This window comes from Alexandromys fortis, unplaced genomic scaffold (assembly GCF_014885135.2).
Source record: "Alexandromys fortis isolate MF-2015 unplaced genomic scaffold, M_Fortis_MF-2015_v1.1 scaffold_30, whole genome shotgun sequence".
In the NCBI taxonomy this organism is placed as follows: Eukaryota; Metazoa; Chordata; class Mammalia; order Rodentia; family Cricetidae; genus Alexandromys; species Alexandromys fortis.
The window spans coordinates 9933503-9945733 of NW_026067922.1; the positions used below are offsets into that span (position 1 = coordinate 9933503).

General features: G+C 43.9%; 1 long non-coding RNA gene across 2 annotated transcripts; it reads left to right on the top strand.

Annotated features, from left to right (window-relative positions):
* The first annotated feature begins 491 nt into the window (after nt 1–491).
* LOC126501323 (uncharacterized) lies at nt 492–11946 on the top strand. Of its 2 annotated transcripts, none has more exons than XR_007591639.1 (3): nt 492–635; nt 1017–1161; nt 10115–11946. It is a non-coding gene; the product is annotated as an uncharacterized lncRNA (long non-coding RNA). The 2 variants fall into 2 exon arrangements; XR_007591638.1 differs by lacking the exon at nt 10115–11946 and adding an exon at nt 3466–3777.
* Nucleotides 11947–12231: the final 285 nt, after the last annotated feature.

The following is a 12231-nucleotide window of genomic DNA, read 5'->3' on the forward strand; positions in this document are numbered from 1 at the left end:
GCTGAGCTGAGCTGGTGTTTGGAAAAGCCCTCTTGGACGGCAGCTCTAAATCATCAGGTAGCCTCTGTTTACATGTCCGCTGTAGCCAAGGTGCAGAGCCTGACTCCTCAGACAGCTTCCAACACAGCTGCATTTCTGGAGGTAGGAAAATAAAAAAGGAAAGGAAAGGAAGATAAAAGACTTCAAAAGCTGAGCCAGGGTCCCCAAAAGAAGGGCGCTCGAGACTTCTGTGAGGAGTGGCCCAACCAAGTGCTGCGACATCTGTGGAGGCATGTCCATCCTTGGGGAGCAGAGCCGGCACAGAGCTGGCACTAGGCAGCCTTTCCCTTTCCCTCCCTCCCGCTTCTGCAGGCAGAAATTGGAATCTAGGGGAGGTCCAATCAGGAGACAGGAATGCATCCTCCCTTTCCCCTCCCCTGGCCTCCAAGCGCTTCCTGAGACAGGAAACTTTAAATTGCTGGGATGGGCCACCCTAATTGCTACTCTTTTAATAACTTGGTTCACTCCTTGAAGCCTCCGTAAACATTCTCGAAGCAGCGGAATCTGAGCAAGGAGGAAACACTGTGCTTCTTGCACAGCCTCTCTTAGGGAGTGAAACGACTTCCCAGGAACCAGACAATGCGTCAGTCAGCAAGGTTCTGGGCTCTTCTCCACAGACCAAAAAGATTCCTATAACTAATTTCCCTAGTGTCTGCTCATTATCCCCACCCCTCCCGAAATCGCTCCCTGCCATGTCCTATTCTCCAGCCACAATTATTCCTATGTTGTCTGTAGGTGTTGTCTGTCTATTTACACTAGCCTGAAGCTTCAGATCCAGCCCAGCATTCCACATTTCCTTAACATGATCCTAGAAAGGATGTAGAGAATGAACAAATTTCCTGGATAAGGATAGTGGCAATGCCTAGAGAGGTTTAAAAAAATTCTCTGAACACCTAAGCAGCATGCTATGAGAGCAGAGACCCTACATGGGCCTCATCTTTTCTTTTTGAGGACTCCTCCTTGCTTCCCTGCTTTAGGACCAAGCACTGTCAGAACCAGCTTTTGTGCGGAGGCTCTGGAAAGATAGAAAATGTCGTGAGTGTCTCTATGGAGAGGAAGCCAATGAAGTCAGGGTCAAAGTGAAATGCACACAAGTTCGTCTGGCCCCATCTCAGTCAGCAGGTCAGTCCTTTTCTTTAAAGGTGTTTTGGGAATCTGAATTTCATTTTATGGTGGTTTGTTGTATCCAGAGGATGTTAGAAACTCAGCTATTTCGTGCATGGGTAGGTGGAAGGGTTTAAAAAGTGTTTGTTTCCAGGTGACAGAAATATGACACTGAGTTTCTTTTGTCATGAAGGAAAAAACATATGGTTGAACTTGTTGGTTGGCACCTTTCCTAGGGAGATATGAACCAACATTTAATTATTGTTAGACAGGAAACAAAGAACAGATCAAACATGGATGCCACCAAAGTTCAACTTGGTAAACTTGGTAAACCAATGGATTTTATTGGGGTCACACGCAAGAGTAGAAGTGACTCAAAGCTGGCCGCATCACCAAAGCCCACCCAATCATGGGTGGTCACTCCCTAAAGCTGGGAGCCTGGAGCTCACAGAACAGCCTGAGACAGTTCTACAGGTTGGAGAACTGGAGGAAGCCCCAGCTGGTGAATTCTTCAGCAAATGTGTATTTTGACGTAAAAAGTACCTATCAAGGACCCGGACCAACTGGCCCATGAGAAGCAGGCAAAGCCATGTGATGGGCAAAGATTCGCCCAAGAGTCCAAGTCAGGGTTTACGGGCAATTGCTCAGTGTGTGCAAAGACAACCAACTGCAGTGTTCTTCCCCTCCACACCATTTTTACACCGGAGGCGACTGCTCACCTACAGAGAGGCTATTGCTCACCTACAGAGATCTCTTTTGAGTCCTCCCTCTGTGCTGTACCTAAGAAACATGCCAAGGTTCCAGGTTGCAGAAGTTAAGAGAATCCAAGCTTATGCCAGCTCCATGGTAGGTGTGTCTGTGTGTAAGTCCTTCCTTTCTTCCCTCACCTCCCCTAGCCATGATTTGGGGACCCGAGCCATAGAGTGTCCTTTCCAGATAGCTTTGTAGGTCTGAGCTTCTTCCAGACACTTAGCTAGTATTTCTGTTTCTCTTAGGCTACTCCATTTTCCTGAGCCTCTTCTTGGCAGCTCAGCTGGTCTGAGAAGCTTTACTTCCTTATATATACAGGGGGGATGCAGAGGTCTTACGAATAGGGTCACTTCAAGGATCAACTTAAAGGAATGTCTCATTGAAGTCATGTGTTCTGAGGCAAGAGACTTATTATGAGCTGAGTGAATGGTTACTGTGTCAATAGAAAAATGTTTAAGTCTGAGACTTTTGGCCTAGGATGTTCAGTGGCCTTACAGGCATGAAGCACTAAAAATTGGTATAAAGGGAAGAGTAGAGAAAGAAAATCAGGAGAACATGCTCAGAGCATTCATAGGGGAAATTCAAGGTACCGAAAAAAAAATTGGTTTAGACAGATGTCAGTACTAAGTGGGAGGGTACTAGTACAGCTAAAGGCTAGCCCACTGCAAGGGGCTTGAAGTAGTCAAACAGTAAATGCAACTTTGGACTTGGCAGGCAGCCAAGCTTAAATGTGAATTCTTCCTAGATTTGTGATCTAGGCAAATTACCTGAACTATTTGAGGTGTGTGTGTGTGTGTGTGTGTGTGTGTGTGTGTATGTGTACAGGAACTGAACTCAGGTTACTAGGCTTGAAAGAATATATATACACACAACATACACACACACACATATATACATATATATATATAGATATGTATATGTCTGTATATGAGAGATAGGTTGAAGAAGAGAAAGAGAACAAGAAAGAAGAAATGTAAAGGATATAAAAGAGACATACAGAGAGAGAGAGAAGAAAGGAAGGTGGAAAGGAAAGGAAAAGAAAAGGAAAAAAAAGCATGGTGAGCCTGTGCTGGAACAGTGGATGCCTGCCTGGCACCAAGTCTTGGCCTGGCATGGGAATGACACAGAGAGAGTCAGCGAAATTCATTTGGCTCTCACATTTCCATCCACCTCAGCATAGGCTTTCTTAGATCTTTCTAGTCTGCCTCAGGCTTGGCATGGGAAGTCTTCAGTGACGAGGTAGGGATTGACAAAGTCTGTCCCATGATTCTTTCACTGATGAACACAAAATGAAGCCTAGTGAGCAGCTAGTGAGCCTCCCTCTACTGCCCAGGAGGTTAATGCAAGGGGGAAATGCCACTGGAAGAAAATTTCAGCTTCACTGCCTTAGCTGAGGAAGGGGAGAGATTGAGACTCTCTGTGACACCGAGGTCATTGTTGTCCACATTAAAACCTTGTCAGGCCTCTCATGGGGATGATGGAAGAATGGATGCTCTTTGCAAGGAAAAGCTGAAAAAAGGTCAAAAATAGGACTGTGAACAGGGTGGTCAACTGCCAGGAATCCCTTTTTAGGAATCCTCGTGTGTTGGAGAATTGTGCTGTGAGGACATAAAATCCAGCAGGCGTTTCTTCATGCCCTCAAAGTTTTGAGGCCTCCAAGCAGAAAGAGCTCGCTGATCCAAGTGAAGTAAGTTCTTGCTTTCTTCTGTACCTGAAAGACCTGATGATCCACGAGGATGAAAGAAAGCAGTAAGAAGGGATGAGACCAGAGGTCAGGCAGAAGGTGTTCTGATTTCCCTATGACTTCCTGCTTGCTTTGCTTTGGGGCAGTTGTTTCCGTCTCTGAACTTGACCTTCGAAACAAGTTCTCTAAACATGAATCCTTCAAAAACAAACAATGGAACACTATGAGAGTTTGCAAAAATCGTTTCCAATGTCTACTAAAATAAAGTGCTTAACACTGATTAAAAGTCAATCAGAAATTTTTTTCTAAGAAATTCATATTGACCCCTTTAAACTCCAAACAAGATTTGCCTGAAGCTGTGAACTCAAATTTAAACAGTTTCTGAGTATCATCATATGTTTTTCTGTCTTCTTTTTTAAATTATTTTTATAATTTTATTTATTTGTGTGTGTATTAATAACATTTATTGACTGATTGGTGAGAGATGTGTGGCCATGTCAGAGTACAGCTTGCAGGAGTGAGTTCTCTCTTTCTACCACAGGGGTCCCAGGACCTGAACACAGGTCACTGGTCTTGGTAGTAAATGATATGTACCCTTTATGATGCATGGCCATTCTAGACAGTAATAAATATTTACTAAGACTTTCTGTATAAGTATGAATGTTTCTGTATCTGTGTCGTGTGAGTTCATAATTGTTTAGCTGTGATTTTTTTAAGTTGTGATATTTTTATATTACACTAAAAATTTATTTAGCAGGAAGAAAGAGAACACTGTGTATTAATAGAGAGTGGAAGACAGAGTTGGAAATATTGACTTCTTGGCACCAGAAGTTTTAAGGGTTTGCTGGAAACCTCTGAGTTGATGACTATTCTCCTGAATTTTACTGTCCTCATCTGGGACAGTAAGAAAAAAGTCATTATTCAGGAATTTCTATAAGAGCTCTGTCTGCTAGTTTTTATCTCATTTTGTATAAGGAATTTTTTCCCCTCAGTGCAGCAAGCAAAACAGCCACACTGAGGAGGTGAGTCGCTGTCTCAAAAGAGCCTATGGTAGTCAAGGTGTTTACCGAGCAACTACTGTGGCCTTGGTGAGCACGGAAAGGGTCCAGGTCATTGGATCATTTAGTTATCTTGAAAGACATTTAAGGTTGTAGTGTACTAAGTAATTGTGTCTTTTTTCTATTTAATCTTCAGGCTGCAAGGTCCTCTTACACCAAACCACCACAAACACATTTTTTTTTAATTTTTATCAACACTGTATAGTTTGTCTATGAAGAATCAAAACCCTTCTCTCAAAAAGTGAGCTGGGGTGAACATTTGATCAGAGAATGATTATGACAACAAAACCAGGGGACAATAAAGATGGACTCTCAGAGACCTGCCAGCGTAAAGGGATAGAAAAGCAGAAAATAGAACCAAAGGAAGAAGGAGGAAGCAGGGCGGTTGGGGAGGGGGGTGTAGACAGAGCACAAGCTGAAAGGGACCTTGAGTATTTTCAAATTAAGCCTGTCTTTTTTTTCCCATAATAACAGTTACTTCATATCCTCCTAAAGTTGGCATGTTTCTCTTGGGAAGATAAATCCTTTCTGGCAAGCTGGCCGCATTCGCGCTGAAGCAGGAAGCCCCAGTCATCAGCCCATTACGCAATGCTGCGTCCGGCCAGTAATTGCCTATCTGACATGCTAGCCTCCCACATTCCTGAGATGCGTCCAGCAGAGGCAGAAGATGAGATTAGATTGCCTTTGCAGCTAGCCACCAGCGCTCTCGGTTGGTGCACCTCCCTCTCCCGTGTGCTGATTCAGGCAGTGGCTGGCTGCACGTGGACCATGGCAGGCTTGCTCTGTTTGTCTCTAGGTAGAAATTTCTCCCTTTAGAAAAAGGTGGTATTTCGTAGAGGATTGGTTTTATTTTAGGTGTGTGTGTGTGTGTGTGTGTGTGTGTGTGTGTGTGTGTGTGTGTGAAAAGAGTAAGAATTCAATGGGCCACAAGGCCACCAGGAAAAAGACCCCAGCTGAACGAATCATTATCCCTATCAGAAGCACAAAAATGGAGTTCTGCCCCAAATGATCAGTGTGGTTGGAGCTGTTTCTTTACTTTTTCTAAAGCTTGTGTGTACATTAGACAAAATAATAAGCACTCCATCGGTTAGTAAAAGGATGAGATCATGTGCATAAAAACCCTTGGACAGTGTCTGCCTGTCAATACGTGCTGTTTATGTTTCCTGGATATCTGTCAAGCATAGGTCAGGCCTTGCATTTCCAGGCCTTTGCTCCCAGGACCTTAGCAGAGGACTCTGCACCGAGCAGCCCCTGTGCAAGCAGCCCTTCCCAGCGAGTGGATTGCTTCTTTATCTCCAGCCCCACCAGAGGGTGCAAAGGCAGTCAGTGTGTTTGTGTTAAGTATCGATAGGAGGAAAGGCAAAAGGATGAGAGTGAAATACAAGGAAAGAAAAGAGAAGGCAATGAACCCAGGAAGGAGGAAAAAAAGGCAGGGGAGGGCAACAGAGATATGGAAGAAAGAGAGGAGACCGATGAAATACAGAGAGACGCAGGGCTGAAGAAATGGGCAAAGGAAGGAAAGAAGACATGGGAAGAAAAGGAGAAGGAAAGAGGAGGAAGTGGCTAGGGAGGAAAGGAGGAACAGAAAAAGGGGGAGGAAGAAAGGGAGGCTCTCAGACTTCAAAAGGCAGTCTAGCCAGAGGCAGAGAGGGGGAAGGATTCACTTTGTGTCCTGATATTCTCCTATATTTCTTTTCCCATTCTTCTAATCAGCTGAGGTTCTTCACAGCAGCATGTGCTTTACTTGCATGGTCTCCATCCTAAGTGGTTCTCCATCCCCACCCCTGTCTCTTCAAGTCATGGCATCCTTCAATGACACACATCTTCTTCCTAGGGGCATGTCCTGACACACTAGGCTATGCCATCACTAAGTTCAAGGATTCTCCTTTGCTTCCTGTTTGCCTCTTTCTGAATGCCCCTGCCTGAGATATTTCTGTGCGAGCCCCACAGCCAGAGCTCGTGCACATAAGCTCTCGGCACAGAAACTATGGACTTCAGACTATGGACCTTCATTAAGAGGCAAGGATTCCAGATGTTTGTCCAGAAGATATAAACATTTCTATCCATACAATCAAAGTTAACACCTGCAACAAGACCCAGCACTGAAAGATGATATGTCCTTCACAAAGAGGGAACATGTTAACCCCTGCCTGGGTTTTAAATTTGTTGATTAACTATACCCTCTTCATTCAGCTCCAGCCTCAGCAATTGCCATTTCTGCCATAGCCCTGTGTCTTAGTATCTAAGAATTGCTCTGTGGGGGCTGGAGAGATGGCTCAGTGGTTAAGAGCACCGCCTGCTCTTCCAAAGGTTCTGAATTCAATTCCCAGCAACCACATGGTGGCTCATAAACATCTGTAATAAGATCTGTGCCCTCTTCAGGCCTGCAGGCAGAGTACTGAGAACACTGTATACATAATAAATAAATAAATCTTAAAGAAAAATACTTGTTCATTTAAAAAAAATATATCTTACAGTTTTCAAAAAAATTGCTCTGTGTACTACAGATTGCAGGATAGAAAATGAAGAAATAGGTTTTATGTCCAGCCTGGAGAGTAACATCTAACATCACTGTGACTTTGGGGTTGTTATACCTTGGAAGGCCTGGAGAGAAGCTTTCTTTGATTCTTCTGGTGGTTTTCTGGAAATGTTGGCCCCCACTGGCTCTCTTTCTTGCCACTCTTCATTGGGCATGGTTTATCCGTGTGGCTTTTATTTTTATTTAAATAAGGACACCAGTCACATTCATTGTGGAATCCTTCCCACTGCAGAGTGACATCATGTGTACTAATTATACCTGCAGCAGCCCGACTTCCAAATAAGGTCACATTCTGTTGTGCCTTGGGCTGAAATCCCTGCTTAAAGACAGGCCAATTTGGTGGATTACACACTCCTTTGTACATATAACCCAAGAACATCAAGAGGTAGAGAAACAAGAAAGTCAAGAGGTGGAGAAACAAGCGTCTGAGAAGAGAAGGCGGTTAAATAAACTAGAAAGCCTGAAGTAACCGGGATGGCTCTTAGGGATCCTTTTGATTGGCACCCAGCTAAGTGGTGAGGCCAGCTGAGAGGAGGTAAAGGTTTTCATTGTCGGTTTGGTAGAATAGAGAATCATCTGTATTAGAGGGGCTTTTAGGCACGCCTGTAGGAGAGGATCTTGATTACATTAACTGTTGTGAGAAGAGCCATCTTACTGTGGGAAGGGCCATTGCCTGGGCTAGGAATTCTGTCATGGGGGAAAGGTGGCCTTTGCTCCAGCTTTCCTCACTCTCTGCTTTTGGATTACATAAGCAGCTGTTTTTAAGGTTGATTTCCCCCAGAATGGACTGTGCTTTTGAACCATGAGCTAAGATAAACACCTTCTCGCCTATGTTGGCTCTTATCAGGTGTTACGTCACAGTCACGGGAAGAGAGATTAAGATAGATCACACAGGACAGTCACTTAGGAAGATAATGCGCTGTTGAACAACACCATCTGACCACAGGAAATGAGGAAGAATAAGAGAAGTTCAAGACCTGTGAGCCTCAGAGAACAGGAGAAAGAATTGAGATGACTACCAAGTCTTCAAACCCTGAGGGAGGAACTTAAAAGATTATCTCATAGGCCTAATGAATGAATGAGAATTGAATAGACTCACCTCTCTTTTATAAAAGGAAAGGAAAAAAAAAACCTGTGTTAATTGCCCTGTCTTTACTCTCTCCCCTTTCTGAGTCCTGCAATTTGCAAATTAACTATTGGCCAATTCAGGCCATTGATGGGACAATAAGCCTGAAGGAGCTGGTCTCTGAACTTGAATTGTGAGTCATGATGATTAGGATGACTCACATGGGGATCCTTCAAAGACTTTCCCTTAGGACTCAATCCGAGAAGCTTGCTCCATTGTAACTTAATAATGAAAGGGGGCCCACGGCCTGGTAGGGCCACCGATAGAGAGGCTCTTGAAGGATGGATGTGGGTGAGAGGGCCTTGTGGCTGTCAGCTTCAGCTGGCTGTCAGTCACCACTTGATGAAGGGGTGGGGAAGGATTTTAGCTCCTGGTCTTGCAAACGTGTGTCTGTAACTACCATGTTGAAGGCCAAGACACCATGCCAAGGTCCAGCTACTCTGCTAACTCATTTGCTTTTAGAACCCAGGGACTTCATTTATGCCTAGAGTGAGACTCCGTGGACAAAGTGGGTGACTGGCAACAAGATTTTGAGAGCCTAGAAGATTGCATGAAAACAAAAGAAAACATTAATCTTTTCTCGAATGCAGTGGTTCTCAACATTCCTAATGCTGCGACCCTTTAATACTGTTCCTCATGTTGTAGTGACCCCCAACCATGAAATGATTTCACTGCTGTTTCATCACTGTATTTTTGCTGCTCTTGTCAACGGTAATGGTAATGTCTGATATGCAGAATATCTAAAATTCTACACATGTAAAAGAGTCGTCCAACCCTAAAGGGGTCACAACCCTCAGATTGAGAACCACTGCTCTAATGAGATCTACTGGGACAAGAGATTTGGCTTGGGGGGGGGCGGCATCTCTAAAAGAAAAGTGATTAACCTTCAAAAGAAAAAAAAGGTATAGCTAGGGCTGGAAAGATGGCTCAGCTACTTAAAGTGCTTGCCTTGCAAGCAAAAGGACCTGGATTCAACTCCCAGAACCCACATAACAAAAGCTGGTATGGGACTTTGAATGAGACATCACTCCCGTTGGCTCACAGGTTGAACATTTGGTCCCAATTTAGAAGTTTTGTCTGAGGGGGGTTTGCTGGAGGAAGTATATTATTAAGGGTGGACTGTGAGACTTTATAGTCTCTCTCTCTCTCTCTCTCTCTCTCTCTCTCTCTCTCTCTCTCTCTCTCTCTCTGATGTTATGATATCACAGCTTCCTGTTCTGGATGCCTGATGACATTCTGTCCTCATCACCATGGACACCCCTGCCCCCGGAATCATAAGCCCAATTAAATTCTGTGTCCACCAATTGTTTTTGGCCATAGTGTTTTTTTATGACTTCAGCAGAAATGTAAGTAGCACCGAAGTGCATCTCGGCACACACTTGCAATCTTAGTCATTTGGAGGTAGAAATCGAGGGATCCCTGTGGCTCAGGGACAAGATAGCCCAGCTTACTTGTGGAGTTCCAGGCTGGTGACAAAAACAGTCTAAAAAGAAATGGTAGGCGTCAACCTACAGAATGATAGCCAAGGTTGTTCTCTGATCGCCGCATGCATCTGCACACACACACACACACACACACACACACACACACACACACACACACTTAGTTTTCAAGAGCAGCTAAAATCCATATGAATGGAAACAGTAAGAAGGTCCTGGTTTTTATTGTCTTTGACATATTTCAGCAAGCAGAAGCAATACGCTCTGACCCTGGGAGGAGCTCACAGGGGGAGTCTGCTTCTCATCAGGCATTTTCAAGCAAAATATTGGGCAGCAAATATTGAAACTTTCCATACTTGCTTGTTTCAAATGCAGGGGTAGCCGAGGACTCACACCAAGTATTAGCCCTGGTGGCGTATTTTCCTACAGTGGCATGTAGTCAGAATCGCTGCAGTTCCTGGCCACAACTAAGCAAGAAAAACCTGAGTTCTACCAGACACTGAATGAACCTCCAGCATCTAAGTTCTCGGAACCTATCCTGCTTGAAGGGGCATCAGGTAGCCAAGGGGCGCTGTGTCCAACAGGGTGCCTGAGGATCCATGCCCACCTTCTTGCTGAAGCCCTGTGTGCTCCTGAGCTCCCAAGTGTAGCTACTTAGTGCACCTTTCAAAGAACCTTCAGATTCAGGACTCTTGGAACTGCTGGGCTGTAGTCAGACTGCGATTTCCTACCGTGACAGCTGGGCTGCAACTCTTCGGTAGATAATGATCATTGTTACTCCATGGTGTTGGACTCTCAAGGAGCTTTCCAACTTCAAAGTGCTTTATGCACATCAACTAATTAATCGGAGATACAAATGGTGCCAAGGCCCAGAGGGCTGCAACTGCTCAGATCAAGGACAGTCTCTGTTGATGGTGATTTCTAGCCGTGAACACAACACACTTCAGTTGGTGCGTGAAGGGTGGAGTATCAGCCAAGTATCATTGTCCCTGCTGTAGGCTCCTGCCCAGGAGCCAGGTCCAGTAAACCAGGCCTGCATAGGAGGCTACAAGAGGAAACCAGAAACTCCTATACAAGTGTGCAAAGCACTGGTGACCAAGAAACAAGCAAACACAGTCATTACCTTGCCATTAAAACAAACAAACAAACAAACAAAAAGAATCCTGTGTAATTCGCCAAAAGGGTCACAGTGAAACTAGCACTGTGTAAGTAAAGAAATGGGTTCAGGAGCAAACAGCCCAGTCAGACTTATGCAGAACTTAGAAGGGGGGGGGGGAGCATGTTTGTAGGAGGGGGCAGAATGTGTGCATGACTGCAGATATCCAAGAAGACCCGAGGATAGGGCTGGAGCCCTTGAATCTGCTTTTCCAGCCAGTTGAGACTCTCCCAACATGGATGGTGGGAATTTAACTCCAGTTCTCTGTCATAGCAGCAAGATCTCTTAACCGCTGCTTCGTACACAAAACCCCAAACTTCTATTACTTAATATTTTAAGAAGTATAATTGTGAAGAGAACAAACTGAAAGAATTGATTGATGGACCTAAAATGAAGAGCATGAAGTGGAAATACCTGTTCCCTGAGAAATTCAGGGGCAAGAGGTCAGTTTTCCTTTAAGGAGTTGGGGATTTAATTAGGGGGTCTCAAGTGTTCTATGCAGCTCTGGAGCCTCCAGTGTAATCTAGGATGATCCTCCTACCTCAGCCTCCTGAATACAGATTGCAAACCCATTCCACCACGCCCGGTGTATGTTACATTTGGCACTGAGACAGTCCCTTGTGCGTGCTAGGCAAACGCTTTATGAAGTGAGCCGCACTCCCAGCCCTGGAGGTGAAACTGCTTTTAAACTTTACTCGCTCACTTATTTTCATTATTTTATTGGGGTATAATTTGCACAAATGAACTGAATATGATTAACGTGCAATGGATTTGTGCACCACACTTCCATAAGCGTGTATCACAGTCAAGGTGACAAGCATAGCCATCACTTCTTCAAGTCTCTCTGTGTCGTGTTAGGATCCTTCTGGCTGACCCCTTTTAACTTTATTAGCCAGTGCCTGCTGATCTCTCTGGTACCATTTAGTTTACACTGTATACAGAAAATGACCTAAGTGGAATCACGCAGTGCATAATCTGAACTCCTTGATTTGGTGTGATTATTTTGAAATCCATCCACATATCCTGTTTCTTCCTGATAGTAGTATTTCCTGAGTTTGTGGATATACCATTACGTTTATTTATCTACCTAGGCAAGGTCACCTGGGTTATCTCCAGTTTTGTACTAATTCAAATATAATTGTGGTGAATAATACTGTAAATTATTTTATATGAAATATAATATATATTATATATAATATAATAATAAAATAAAATATAAAAAATAATATGTGTTTGCCCCTTTTTCGCTGTGTGGGAAAGGTTTTTAGTTGTTTAGAGATTTTGTGTTTATTAAAGTATTATTTTTAAGAATTTTAACTTTATTTTTATGTATGTA